Source organism: Copidosoma floridanum, unplaced genomic scaffold (assembly GCF_036245765.1).
Source record: "Copidosoma floridanum isolate Cflo_tuat_1 unplaced genomic scaffold, Cflo_Japanese_pri ptg000013l, whole genome shotgun sequence".
NCBI classification, from domain to species: Eukaryota; Metazoa; Arthropoda; class Insecta; order Hymenoptera; family Encyrtidae; genus Copidosoma; species Copidosoma floridanum.
The window spans coordinates 36,775,404-36,791,250 of record NW_028321890.1 but is presented as its reverse complement, the minus strand read 5'-3'; positions in this window follow the sequence as shown (position 1 = coordinate 36,791,250).

Below are 15,847 nucleotides of genomic sequence, written 5' to 3'. Positions count from 1 at the left end.
TGGCCAGCTCGGGGCCCCCTCGACACACCTCAAGGGGTTGGTGTCGCGCGGCAACACAATGCGGGACCCGAGGAGCTACGATGACCCCCGGAATCCGGAAACTTGCTAAACCGGATCTATTGGTCAGTCTCCCTCTTCTTTTTTTTTTTTTTTCCTTTCTCAGCGCACTCGTCCTCCCTAGACGTAATAATATACACATACGTATGTGTTCTACTCCGTGTATACGTGCAGTCCACTAAATGTCCGCCAATAAGCTGCTACCGTACACACGTATGATTCTCTTCGGTGAGAACTGGACAGTGGCTGCACTCTCATACGAAAATACGCACTTATTGCCGCTTTACTCTCCTCTTCGTCCATACGTACATACATGTATATATATATATATATATATGTATATATGCTCGTACGTGCCGATCTATACGGGCATTGTCCAGCCGTGAAGTTCTTCAATTCTTCTGTCCCTCTCTTCGTATCTTTTTTTCGTATCTCTCCGCCTAACGAAACGAGAACGAATGGACGGTCCGGGTGAATCTGTCTCTGTCCCGCGATTCTTGTTTGTTTTTTTCCTTTATTTTTTTTTTTTTTTTGTTTCCAAAGGCGCGTCCGTATAAGCAGCTCAACGGACGGTACCATCACGGATCAACCCTCTTTTCGTTACGCGGAAGAGATGCGAATTAATGTTTATTGTTCACAAGGACAATGGGAATAAACGAGGGAAGAGCTTTCCCGTATATCCCACGACTTTGACGCCGAAAATCAGAGCGAAAGTTGTATATATACAGGGCGCGAGACTCGGGGTTTTTCGAAATCGCCGAGATCGCGGACGAAATGAGTTCCCTTTGATCCCCAAAATCGGACGCGAGAGCAACAATTTTTGTTGGTAATCGCCGGGCAAGAAGAAGCAACGACTCTCGCGCCATCCAAATTACATCGGGGGAAGGACCGGCTCGTGTAAACATATAATATTGCTCGAAAATACACGAGCGAAACCTTACGTTACTGCGCGTTGCGTGTATATTATGTACTTACCCCGTATTATCTCAATTTTGCACGTGAATTTCGGCGTCGGGTCTCGGAAGGATAACGTTTCGCAAACCCCCCCCCCCTAACCGAAGCTCTGCCCTCGGGTAGTTTTGTATTTTTCAGAGCAGATACACTCGCTCTTGCATATAGGTTTATTCATCAGACTCGAGATGATAAAAGCTCGAGATATTCTAACGCCAGCTGGATGCTTTGTATCCCTCGCATCAGTGTATATAGCAGCGAAAGGCTTTGGGCATATATACAGCCCGAGATGAGCGCCGGTAATGAATACGTATACCTGTACGTGGAGGAGAAAAAGGGTGGAAAAACATCAAAACGCTCGAGGAGTACAAAGAAGGAGATCCGCGCACGAGGAGGAGGAGGAGGGTAAGTGCCTCTCGCTGTTCTCCGCCACGCGCGCCAGCTTCCTCTTGTACGTACATACCCGGCAAAAGAGGAAGAGGGGCTCATCTCCCGACCGGATGTTGTTGTCGGCCGTGCTCCTCCATCTCCCTCGCATCTTGATAAAAACTGTTATTTATGTCGTTTTCCGCTCGCCAACAAACGCGTACATATGCGTGTGCGCCTGTTATATCTATACCTTGTGTATACCTGCACGCGTTTGTGTATATGTGTATTGGAATACGTGTAGGTGCGCACCTCGGTTCAATAGATTTCCGTGTAAAAACAATTTGTAAGTATCGATTACGTGCCGGCTACAACTACACCCTTACACCGTATCGTAGGTACAACTACTACCGTGCCCCACTCCTACTTGGTTCTTTTTTTTTTTTTTTTCTTTTCTGTACTTGATTCTCGCGCGGGTTGCTCCGATTGATGGCGTCGTATATATGGGTGCAGACGCGGCGATCGCCTTGGATTCTAATTTCCGTTTTTTTGCAACTACAAGCGTAATATGACGAAAACATTGTTAACAGCTTGTATCGGGGAAGGGGAAAAAGCCGAACCACGCTTCCGTAACCGCGACTTGTATGCGCGTTTATACTTACTAAGCGTCCTTTGAAAATTAGTCCCGTCGCCTTGGCTCAGCTATATATACACTTGCGGTTTTTCCGATGATCCCTTGCTTTTGTTTCCTCGACATGGTAATAATAAATAGGTTTATGGATTTTTCTTATACCTAGCAATCAAAGTCCACCCGAATTTTATAAAAGTGACATGTGTCATTGCATCCGTAATAGATTATTTTTATATAATTTTGTTTGTACACCGTTTGCTATCGATCTTCAAACAATAGTTTTTTCATTACTTGTGGTACATACGTTTTGTGTGATTTTTATACGTTGATGACATTTATGAAATAAACATGGTTTTCCGAGTAATTCCGAATAATTTCACTAAAATCAACTCAATAATGCTAAAAGCATTTTTCAACCATAACATGCGGTACCTAAAATAAATCAACAATTTATTGAAACCTATAAGATCCCGTTTGGGTTTTTGAATTATTGGATTACGGCTTTTATCAAATGATTGGGGCACTCGAAGAATTTTCAAGATGGCCAAGGCACTTTGTAAATCATAAAACAAATGATTAACAAAAAGCAAAATTAATACACAAAATCCAGCTCCTATGGGTATAACGATTAAATCAATAATTGCCCCTCGGCTCACCGATGGGATCGTCTAATTAATAGTTTTCTATGCACAAAAACCCCCCCCACAAACATCGTGATGCATCGCCCCCCCCCTTGTAATTATAGCCGTACAGGAAACAAAAAGAGAAGGAAAAAAACTCGGTATCAGCAACAGCGGTAATTAGCCATTAATCGGAGATCTCTTTTTTAATAAAACCCCGAAGAAGAAGAAGCCCATATAGTCGAAAAATCGCCGGCCGCAGGCATTTCTTCGCACCGGAGGAAAAAAAAAAAAAAAAAAAAAGAGCCGAGAGTCTCTCGATTTGTCCAGAAAACGCGTGTCTTGGCTTGCGAGAATGAGAAAAAGAAGGATTAAGTAGAAGAATAAAAAAAAAAAAAAGAAAAAAAGAGGAGCGAATCGAAGAGCTCGGCGGCGTGCGCGATTCGACGAATTTCATTAAAGCGCGATCCTCTCGATCGACGACGACGACGACAGCCGAGAGCGCAATTATTTTATCGAATCTCGCATGTGGCTCACGTATACCTCCTCGCTCGCCGTTTTAAAAGGGATGATGACAAGGTGGGGGGGAGGGGGTCGATCGGAGCAGCATCGATTGCGACTTCCCTCCACGCGCGGCTAATTATCATGCCCGTGGAGAAAAATCCGAGGCGCAAATTTCTCGCGCGTTTCGCATATTGCGTGTCTCGTCGGGAGCCGCCGGTTTTTCCTTTCCGGTGCGGCAAAACATCGACGTCTGCGCTACCGATATGGGGTTGTCGGAGCGAAGAAGGGGGGGAAAAAAACACGAAAGGACATGAAAACAAAAAAAAAAAAAAAGATCCACAGACGGCTCGTTATTTCGAGCGCTGGAATAATTGTTGTCGAAACAGAGAGAGAGAGAGAGCTCGGATGGCGAGAAAAAACAAGAGTCAGTAAAAGGATGGGGGGCGAATTCTTGGCTGCAAATTGAAATCTCATTTCGCTCGGCTCTGTATACCTATTCTGCCGCGTATTGTGTTTATACGACAGCAAATTTTGGTGAACCGAGGAAACTCGAGAGGAATATGTTGAAAGCCGAGTACAAGTACTGCGTTGTCTTCGGAAGCTCAATTGTTCAAGCTTCAATTTTTCGAAAAAAAAAAAAAAAAAAAAACACCCGCAGTCTTTATGAAAACAACTGTAAATAGACGTAACAGTTTCCTTTTATTTGAAGATTTACATAAGAATAACCAATGTCTTTTTGGGGAATCGAGTGAAGTCCTTTTAGACTGAGAAAAAAAAAAGAAAGCTTTTGATTTTGTTCTTAAAGTCGGCACTTTAAATTGGAACTACACGGGTTATACACAAAAAAAAAAAAAAACTTTATGATATCTAATTGGTTGTTTTAAAGCTATCCTCTTTCTTAGGCCCAAACGAACCGCAAACTCGTAAATTATGCATTCAACAACGGAAACCCGCATTACACCGTCGTCACGCATCGGCAAATAGAGACTCGTTGGACTTGCAAGCGCAAGTTCAATGTATAGGTATAAACGGCGATATATTTATATAAAGCTCTCGGTGTAGGTATATCGAATCAACTCACTTTCGGAGGCGGTGCTGGAAGTCTCCTTCCTATGAGCCGGCGGCGCGTCGCATTGGCCACCACGATGACCAATCATCATATGACATTCTTGTTACGCTACTACGGCAGCGCGTGCGCCCGAATGAACGTATATACATATGCTGTTTGCTCTCGATATAGGTACAACATACATATGTATATGCTCCAAATCCAACTTGCTCGTATACATATATTATATGCTTTCGCTTGTAGGTATACCAATTTACCCAATGTAGAAAAAAGTGAGAAATGGTCATCGAGCAGAGAGAGAGAGAAGGAGTGGGCAATCAACTTTTCCCCTCTTCCTAGAGCCAGTTTTTCTTTTCACGGCTGATTGATACGCTTCGATCTCCCGGGACAAACAAACAAACGAGTGCTCTTCGAGCGTCAGTTCATCATCATAATATATGTATGTGGACTCGAAAGTTATTGATCGACGGAAAATTGAAACGATCCATCATCATCAGTAAGTATAACGCAAACGTTTGAGCAAACAAAAATAATGGACCATAGTTGTATGATGCACCACTACCACATGTAGTGATTACCATTCGTTTCAATCAACTGTACACAAAGTTAGAGCTTCACATATATTTATTACCAGCGCCATTTCCGTTTTCGATAACGACGCGCACATCAAGTGTATAATATAATATGTGCATACAGGTATAGGATCACCCAGAGGGCGCCTAACGATTTTATTCCATTTTCCTCGCTCGGACATTATAGTAAACACTATCATCATGCCACGCTTACCTATCGGGTGGTCCTTTATATATATACATGATGCACGCACGAGATATAGAGGGCAACGATGGACCCACGGGTAGTAAGTATAGGTGTACACATATTTAAGAGGGAGAGGTTCGATTGGCTCTCCGTACTTTGTCGATTGTATATAATATGCATATAGGGCTTCTCTCGCACTCGAACCTTATCCATATAGGATTTTTCTCTTTCCGACTCTCTAACTTGCTTGTACTTACATCTTCAGGCGCTTTTTTTCTCTCCTCCATACCGTTATCTCTTTCCCGCACTCGCTCTTTATTTGGTCCCGAAAACAAAATTAAAAGCTGCGATTCGTTGCCAAATCTGCGCTTTCATTCTAATCCAATACCATACCATCTACATTTCAGAGATTAATTGATTTTTCGTTTTTTGCTTCAGTGAGTGGTACGTGAATATTGGTTCTCCTGTACACGTTGTTTAATTGTCGCCGTCGGCTTGTTGAAGCAGTTTTCATTGGTGTATAGCCTTTTTTTTTAATCAAACGTAATTGTTTTATGAAAACAAAAAAAAAAAAAAAAAAAAAAAGGGATGATGAATAACATCGTTAAACATCAGATGAAATGTTTAATCGTTTTTTTTTTTTTTTTTTTTTTTTTTTAAGTAACTTCACAATAAGCCATTGCTGACCTTCGGTACACATATTTCGGGATGTAGCTTGTTTGCGTCTCGATGAAACTAAACAAATACGCTCATGAGGTAGGCGTTGGTCCAATCTAGCAATTATTTTCCAGATAATGTCCAAGTATCAAGTTTCAATAAGTATATGTGCCAGAGCTCATATATAGTGCAAATAACAAGCCGAGGTCGCCGTCGAAAACAAAGACATTAACTCCGTGTTAAAAATCCCAGTCATAAACGCGGAGAGTATCACCTATATAGTACAAGTTTATATATAGGTATACGCACTGTGGTCGGAGGGGGGGGAGGGAGGGACACGGGCGACCGTAAAGCCCGTAACGAGATGGTAGTATATACGGAGGAAGAGAGAGAGCCGCCGCCATCTACGAGCTCGTGAATGGGATTCCTGAATATAAAATCGAGCGACTATACGCTGCCCTCTCCCTCTTGCCCCTTCTATATCTATATTTCGTTCACCGCAAACCGATGCACGTATAAATATATGCGCTCAAGGACGCGCCGCGAGCTTCACCGTCTACGCGAATAATCAACAATTTTGCCAACTCATTGATAACTTGGACTCTCCGCCGCTTGATTGTAATGAGCGACAAATGGCACTCTTGCTAAAACGTTTTTTTTTTTTTTTTCGTGGAAATTCCTTTTTTTCCCCCTTTTCTCACTACTCAAGGGATTACTTTTTAAAAAAGGTAATTTTAATTTTTACGGTCCATAAATCTCGTGTTTCAGTCCCTTTTGATACGAAGATCGGTGGTTGTTAGGGCTGCCCCGATTTTTGGAGCCAATTCGTTAGTTATTCAAAACAGGATGTATAGGTATACACACTGCGCGTACATTATATGCCCATACACGTGTCCCGAATGAAAGTTTTTACAACCTTTCCCTGAAACAGAGTCCGACGACGCGTTATTACATTTTTTTCCCCGCTCTCACAATACCCACCATATAATTTGCAATCCGCGCGGGAATGCGTATAACACAGCGCGTCAAATGTTGAAATATCAAAAAAACGTACCTTTTTTTTTTTTTCCTTTCTTTTTCAATAAAAACCTCGGCTAATATACGTCATAAAGCAAATGAGACGTGTAAGGGCTCTCGGGTTTTTATTGGTCATTAACCCGCGGACAAATGAAATAATGTCTTCTTCGGGCTACGTGTTTACGATCGCGGTGTGAAAAAAACAAAAAAACAAAAAAAAATACGCGAAACTCGGATGATTTTCCTCCGACCGATGAACACTGCAGGCCACATTCCTCTTAGGCAAACGGTGCAAAAATTAATAAACGATGCAAAGTGTATAACATAAACGAAATACGTATAATACGGTATACGTATCTTAAAAATAGATCCAAGGACCTAACCGTGCTAATTACCGATCTTGCGGCGAGCTGAGCCGAGAGAATAAATAAGGGTTTAATGAAAACACGCGGGACTAGCAAAAAAATAAGACGGGGGGGGGGATAAGATAAGATCTGTCCAAAAAATTCAATCAATCGTCATGAAAACAAGCTCCAATTACCTTTTTCCTCGATCCCCACTCGCCAGACGGAGTAAACCAACAAAAAACAAGGCGAAGCGAGGAAGGGCACACCGATCGGGAAAAGCGAGCAAGAGTCGTATATATATATACCAAGCCAAGGCGGTGCAAAAAACACACGCGCGGACAAGACACATGTACTTACATGAATTATGCACGCAAAGAGAAACAAAGCAGCATATCGCGTGGTTCGCCGAACGCAAGACCCGTGTATATATATTATATATGTACCTACGTGATCTTAATGTTTCCCCGCGTTGCCGATCGCGACTAATGCGCAGAGAGAGAGAGAGAGAATCGATCGCAGCTGCTATCCTTTCGAGGAATCCAATTCCCCATAGGCGCGAGCATCGTTTCTTGCCGCACACACGGGACGCTTGTGTACTCGTGTGCTGTGTATCCGTGTATATATACATATAATCCAACGTAAAACCTCTCCCCTCGCGTGATTCGATTCGCGATCTTGGCAGGAATCAAGGCCGCGATATCGAAAATCGCTTCCCGCTCCCGGGAGAGATGCAGTGCTCGAGATACAAGTATGAGAGAGGAATAAAATAAAAAAAAAAAAAAAAAAAAAAAAAAGGAAAAGTCGAGCCGCTCATGCGTGTACGTGTTATGTGTGTACCTATTTGGAAAAATGGGCTTTGGGGAGGTTGAAATTGTTAAGGGAGCCGTGTAATTTCAGCTTGAAAATTTCCAGCGTTTAATTACAAAAACGGCAAGCGCGCGCGCGTGTGTGCGAGTTGAGCCTTTTTTTCGAGCCTGCAGAGATGAGCGCTGACACTGAGCATATAGGTGTATACACAAGTGCACTTGATGACAGCGAATTATAATGATTGGGACCAACGACGCATCCGCAACCTGAGGAAATTATAAAAAAAAAGAAAATTTATCACGTAGCAAAGATCATTTGATGGTCGTTTTAATCCTACATTGTTTGAAAAAAATTGTAGTCGGTGGAGTAAAGCTGCATGGTTGAATAGTTGGATTTTAAGATTTCCCAAATACATACGACTGTGAGAGTCGTACGTTTTTTATCACATTGAGATTTACATTAAAGTAATTCATTTGCGTCTATGAACATCAAAACAAAACAAAAAGGCCATTGAAATTTTTATAACTTCTCTAATAATAACTTATTTATCGTCATATACCAAGGGGAGGTGGGTCTTTACACATGTCCCTTTAATCACTTGGGACTTGAACCCCCAAAACCCGTCCGATTTCGAGATGATCTCTCTCTGCCACCCGACTCACACGGTCAATCAATGAAATTAGATGAATAACTATTGGTTTGATGTTATTATATACATCGTTACTGCTACCAAAAATCCAGACTTCTGATCTACTGTTAAACAATACATATCCCATGTAACGAAATTACGATCATTTGAAGCAAACAAGTATGAAACACCGCGTGCAATCCACAAGTTCGGGAGTAACAAAAAAACAAAAAAAGAAAGAAGATAACCCTTTCATTCCGCAGGGCGATAGTTATCGCGGCCGCAAAAAGCACCGAACGCGCAAAAATTCGGGATTCGGTGAAATTTCGCCGCAGAGAGAGGCTCCTCGCGTACAGGCAAGGGTCCGAGAGGCAAAAACTAAAACGGAGATAGAGGGAGAGAGATATAGAAAGAGAAGAGGGATATAATATATATGTAGGGGCCCTCGGCAGTACAAGCAACGCAGGAGGGGGAGCAAAGGGAAAAGCACGAAAGAAAGGCCCGACGCGCGAATCCTCATCGTGGGTCCGAGAAAAGGAACCTTGAAGAGGAGAACGGCACATACACACACACGTGTGCAAAAACCCCCTCTGTCTCCTTCTTTCTCCAACTGACCCCGATCCCCCGAGAAAGAAAGAAAGAAAGAGATTCGCGATCTCCTCCTCTCTCCTTCCCTCGTTTCCTCTACATCTCTCCTTCGCCTCTTATTCACTTCTGTATAGGTACTCGCAAGCACGTACTCGTGCATATAATATACACTCGGATTTCTTCTTCCTCTTGGCGCTGCGCTGCAGAGCTCTCGCATGCAAAATTGAGCATCGGAAGCCTGTCATTTGCGCTCTCGAGAGGGCTTTTACTCGTTTGCGCCCCATGTTTGTATTTTAAATTTTACTACATACACATACAACCCTCGATCGATACAACCGTAATTGGATCGGTTAAGATGCAAACGGCAGACGGTGGCGAGGATATAGTACACATAGGTACAAGAAAAAGTCAATTTTTTTTTTTTTTTTTTTTTATAATTTTCTCTCCAAACGTACGCACCATACCAATATTCAAATGACCGATCTTCTCTTACCGATTACTTATATACCACTGAAATAAAGGGCTATCCTTAGAGACGCATAAAAATTTACAGCAAATACACGCACACCGTAAAGTTTTTCGACTCTCTGCTTTTCTAACTGTATGTATATACACGTACATCTACGCGTGCGATTGGCCTTCCTCCTCATTTTTGTCCATCGTTTTTTGGACTCCCTGGGGCGAATCCGGCTGCAGCAGCTCGGCGGCCACACCGCACGAACCCAAACACTCGCACGCAGGGTACGTACATATGCGCGTCACACATTTTTGCGATCATCTCGCGAAATTCGTAAGGTGCAATCAGAACGGCGGTACTGGCTTTTGGGTAGGGGGGGTTGCTCGTTAAACGGTCAAATGGTTTGATTGCGCACCGCTGATTTTTTTCGGGACGACGCTGCTGTACGGCCTTTTATTCCCGTCCTCTCCCTCGCGTATCTTATTAACTCCGTATACCTATACCCTTCCTTTCTTCTTCGGGTTTTTTTTTTTTTGTTTTTTTTTTTTTGTTCCTTCTCGCGCGCCGAGAGAAAGAGGTCGCGCTGATGGCGATGCGCCGCGGCTTAATTGGGATTTTATTCGGGTTTTCTCTCCTTGCGCCGCTCGCGTGCACTCTTAATTATCCACGGACAAGTGAGAAACGATAATTTACGTAACGGCCGGACAATTTTTTTTCGCTTCGTTATTTTACTTGTACATTTTTTTTTTTTTTTTTTGCTTTTGGTTTTTCAAAAAAAAGCATCACGAAAAAATTGATTAATCTTCCAATTATATCAAAATTAAAAAAAAAAAAAAAAATGGTACAATGCCAGAACTCGGTTGTTCGAACAAAAAGATATCTTTGTTATTATTTTTTTCTCTCGATTCGTGCATCACGATTTGCTTTTATGTCCGGCGATTGTAAGAAAAAAAAAAAAAAAAAAAAAAAAATACTCGCAAAGAATGCCCATACACTCTATACCTGTAAAGATTCATACAAGAATATGTGTACTTATAATGTGCAACACGGGGAGATGGAGAGGGAGCGAAGAATCGTCAGCGAAGGCACGTAACGAGGGATACCTTATTACCGATATCGTATCGAATTTCACGCACAGCTTCGCGGTTCTTTGGGAATGGATACCCGCAGCAGCCATTGCTGTTGGGGGGGGATTATATTTTCGTCGACGGTATGGTTTTTTGATCGCCATACTGAGAGGCGAGGGAGCGTATAAATATACAATTTAATCGCGCCCGAAGAGAAAAAGGCGAAAATAAAATTTATGTAAAATGTGTCGTCGGGTGCGCGTCGTGAATAATAAAACGCGCTCGGCCACCCCGTACCTGTATATGTATATATATATATATATATAGGGAATTAATAATAATTATACACGCTCGATAAGCAGGAATTTCGTTCGACGATGTGATGAAACGAAATCGTCGCACGCGCGGCAGAGTTCGTAAAGTTGTCATTATAATATACGCTTGCAAAAGAATTTTACAACATTAACAATGTAGTCCGAAAATGCTGATACGTAAAGATTGAGAGATTTCTATGAAGATTTCAAAATGAAAAAATTAATAATTTTGCCTTGAAATGCGTAATTGTTCAAATACTTTATCATTTATTTTTAGCAATCATTCAATTTCCGGTTGCTAATATATTTAGTGAAATTTTGTAACGATCGGTATTGCAATTATAGATTGGATTATAGTTACACGATTGACAGAGAGTTTAAATGAAAAAATGTGCAAAAAGAGAGTTTTTTTCTATTCAGAATTTTTTGAGGAATTGTCGTATTAACAGATGGTAAGGCATGTGTCATTTACTCTCAAAAATCTTTGTCGCACGCTCATTGGATAACACAGATTTCTGTAAAAATATTTGTAGCTTTTTTCAGTTGTCTCCTATGTCGTTAAAGCAGAGGCCACATAAACTGCAAGGTTTTATCATAAAATATTTTGAGGAAAATTTTTTTTTACAAATTTCAACCAAGCTAAATAATTCGAACATAATTTGATGTCCTTGTTTAATTTTTTTCTATAAAGACAGTTAAAAGCCTATGCGGTCGTCCAAATTTCAAACATTTATTTATAATCCTAGATTGTCAAACATGTTAGCCAGTTCCAAAAATACGTGATTAGGGATATGGCAATTTTATCGTTCCAAACTAAATTATATACATCACGTTTTCTTCTTCATTCCTTATTTAACTCATGGATGTCATTAATTCGCTTAAATATATCTTGACAATAAAAACAATTTTCTCATTATACGTATCAACTATTAAAAACTGCATTATGCGTCTTAAGGTTTACATGATTACTTCAACCCTTGATATATTTACAAAATTCCCATGAAAATATACAAAATATTCTATTTCATTCCCAACATCAGTATCCAATACTAGAAGGATCCACATGGCGTGAGACTTGAATTCGCCCTCGTAAAGTACAAATCGCGAAAGCCAATCCGCCTGGGCTACGAAACGCCCACGCATATCTTGTTACCATTGATTTTATACATTTATGTTATGGTCCTTGTGTCACTCCAACTTGGCGCAAAGCATTCATATCCCTGGACATGGTGTACCAAGAAAATGGCACAGCGTCGTTCGAGATCTGCGCTCGAGGTGCTTCGGATGGAAAGCCAGCCGGGTATATCGGTATAAGCCACTGCCAGGGGGCAGTTGTTAGAATTTTATTCGGAGAAAACTCGGGAGCTGGTGCACTCGACATTCCGAGTCGTGCCGGCCGAGGCGGGTTTTTTTTTTTTGCTGAATCGGGGCCCAGCCTATTATTCCAAGCTCGGGCAGCCAACGGAGGAAACGTCGATACGCTGTACTCGCCTTTTTCCATCGCCTCTCTCGGATGACGATTCTCTCCCTCGCTGCGTTGGTTTAATTGGACCCGTCCGACTCTCTTTCCCGGAAAATGCTGCAAATCGATTTATTGCCGATCGACACTCTGAATTTGAGATTTCCTGCGAGTGCCCCAGCTTCTTCTGCTCCCCAGCTAACCAATTATTATAGTCTCGAACTTTGGCGATTAACGTTGCTTTTCTACGATGCAATGTTTACCTATACCTTGTATGTATCACTTGTATCTTATAAAGACACCACCTTTTTTTTTGCTCCACGTACAGATAAAAACTTACGTTTTCGCGGTACACAATTTCAACAACCGAAGGCATCAAAAACGTGTTGCTCGTCGGAGGAGCCGTTCGTGGTGCCGTTTGAAGCGAATCGAGAAAAAACGACCCTATATAAAAGGGACACGACTCGCTGCCAGAGCTTCTTTGCTGTCCGTCGAGGGAGTTTTTTTTTCTTCCATTCAAAGGTCACTTCTCTCTTGTACGCTGAATGAAAATTCATCGATCACTCGAGGAAAGAGCAACATCGAAACGTGCCAAAAATGCATACAAGGAGGGGGCAAGGTAAACCCAACGAGGAACGAAGGGAAGAAAAATCGTGGGACGTGTAAGGTTTTCCAAAGATAAGATAATTGGAAGGACGCGGGCATAAAAAGAGGGAGGGAGGGATAATGAAGGTGGGAGCACGCGAATAATCACTATACGCACTCTCCTGTCCTCGCCTCCTCGAATCTGCGATAAATAAAAATTTTTATTGCTCATTATACACGCACGAGAACGCGCTCGACTTTTGTTTTCACCTTTTTCCTCGACGCAGCTCTTTCATCTTGCTTTTTAAGAGCCCAACAGCCGCAAAGAGACCGGATTCAACTATGGCCGATATGTGAGTGAGAGACGCATATAGATTTTGCGATTAAACAACATTTTTAATTTTTTACACTCGATACACACCAAATTTAATGAAGCGAGCGATTTTTTCATCTCATGCCAAGATCTTTCTTATATCTTGTTTTCGATACTCTGGGAAACACTGGAGGTCTAAAAATTTTATGTTCATTTATACGCAAATATCTACGATATCAAAAGTTAATAACTAAGTAATAAAAAAGGGTGGTAAAAAGAAACAAATTTCAAACAGTTGCGTTTCCGTAAAAAAAGAAAAAAATAAAAATAAAAAACGACTCCATTAGAGGAGGAATAACGACGTCATCGACACTCTTGAATGGATGGGTAAAAGTACGGCAAACAGAAAAAAGGAGTAGAAAAATATGAGCCAGACATGGAATAACGAGGAAAAAAAGGGCACATAAAGTCAAGAGTTGGTCGATCGGGGACTGGAAAAATCGAGAGATACGAGCTCGCGGAAGAAGGGGCAGAGGGTGCGGGGTCAAATAGTGGGTGCAGACAAGTGAGAGAAGGAGAAATAAAGCGAAGCGGCGGGATAAAAGATTGAGAAAAATTGTGCGTTTATTGATGAAGACGTAGAGACCATTCTCGAGAGCCTCGACTGAACACACACGCACGGGCGCGCACTCCCCGTGTACTTAATGTCAGCGCTCAATGCATATCTTCTTTTGCTCCTTTTCTCATTCTCGTTCTTCCCGTAGCCCATCAAGAACTGCTCCTTTTTTTTTTTTTTTTTTTTTTTGCGTCTCCGCAGTCCAACTCCATTTTTATCGCACACGCGACTATATTGTGTTCTATACTTACTCTAAAGCGCTTCTTTCCACAGCGGGAATTTTTTCCTGCAACATCATCACGCTCTATCATTTGTGTGCGCGCCAGTGAACGCTGTACGATCGACTGCTCGAAAAATCCCCTCGTTCCATGTTTTAATGCAACGAGGGTTGTTGGTGGTCTGAGCCAAACATCGACAAGACAACCTTTTTATTTTTCCTATTTTTTTATTTGTTCGGTTTCTCTGTCTCGTCTTAGATTGTGACACAAACGGAAAGAAAAGTCGTTTGGCGAAATTTCTGCAAACTCGATTTTTTTTTTTTTTTTTTCTACTCTCCATCCTCTCATCATTCGAGATATAGAAGTAATTTACGCCAAAAAACTCGTTTCCATAATAAATTGAAATTAGTCTTATTAATTTGTTTACTTTGTTCATTGTTCGTCATTTTATTTATTTAATTACTTGCAGCATTTTGATAACTAATGAGATGAAAATTGTTCGTTTCACACATGATTGCACACGCGCACGCACACATTTGAACACGTGCTCGCACGTACCCTCTTTTGCTTTAATATGTAAATGTCATGTCATCGACCTACACACCCACATTTTACTTATTAATTTTTTTTTTTTTTTCTTCATTCGCACACAATCGACATCTCTTTTCTCAAACAGATGCTTAGCCTACAACGTTATTTAATTATTATTGTTATTATTATTTTTTGTGCAGGCGCGATATTTTTTTGTGAAAAACGTCGACTCATGATTTGTTCTTGACGTGTTTTTGTTGTGCCGTAATATTTAAAAAGAATTTTTTTTTTTTCAACAAATGAACCGACAGAGCACCTTTAGATGTCCATTCCACGCTTCTCATACTAATACTGAAATAACAACAAATATATATATATATCGTGGGTTCGATTCCCGGTCGGGGTACTCAGATTTTTTCTGATGGTTCTTGCCGGGTGTCGAATTCGTGAAACCGACTTAGGATAAAGATTTAGTTTTTAAGATGAAAAGAAAAAGAAAAAATCGATTGAAAAATTAAAGAATTGTGACGAGCTCTCGATAACCGGGTCTTGCGTGACCGCGGGAGATAAAAAAGATATGATATGCGAATAATAAAGAACGAAAATGTAATGACAAGCGAAAATAACAGAAATGTATAATGATACGATGAAAACGACATGTTAAAAGACAATGTAAATGTTGAATGAATAAAGACAGTGTACATACCCATAGTAGGTCAGTACACTATAATATATAAAAAAAAAAAAAATTATATATATATGAGTGATACATTCGACCACCTTATATATCAATAACTTGCGCATACATTGCTAAATATTGCATAACCTTAGGGCTTACTAAGACTTTCACACGTTGGCATCCATACCGATTATTACAAATATTTAACTTCAATTCAATCAACAGTATGAAAAATATTTATAGCTCATTATTTTGCTGTGCGTTCAATTTATCGTACAATACAAATAATTACACGATTCAATTTTTTTGTTGAAAAACCCAAGTCTCTGCAATGATATCGTACATCAAGTAGGTACACATAAATAGTAGGTATAACATGTGCATTTATATATAGGTATGTATATATCTATATATATTTTTTTTTTTAAAGATATACAAATATATGAGAAAACAAGAACGATGGGCAACAAAAACACGTCATAGATCGAGATAAGCTTATACACAAACAACAGCCATTGTCAAGTTGATATTAAATACTACATAATTTATATAGTTGGTTCGAGTCCGAGTAATACACCATAAAAAAGTATTTGCAAAATCACCGCGT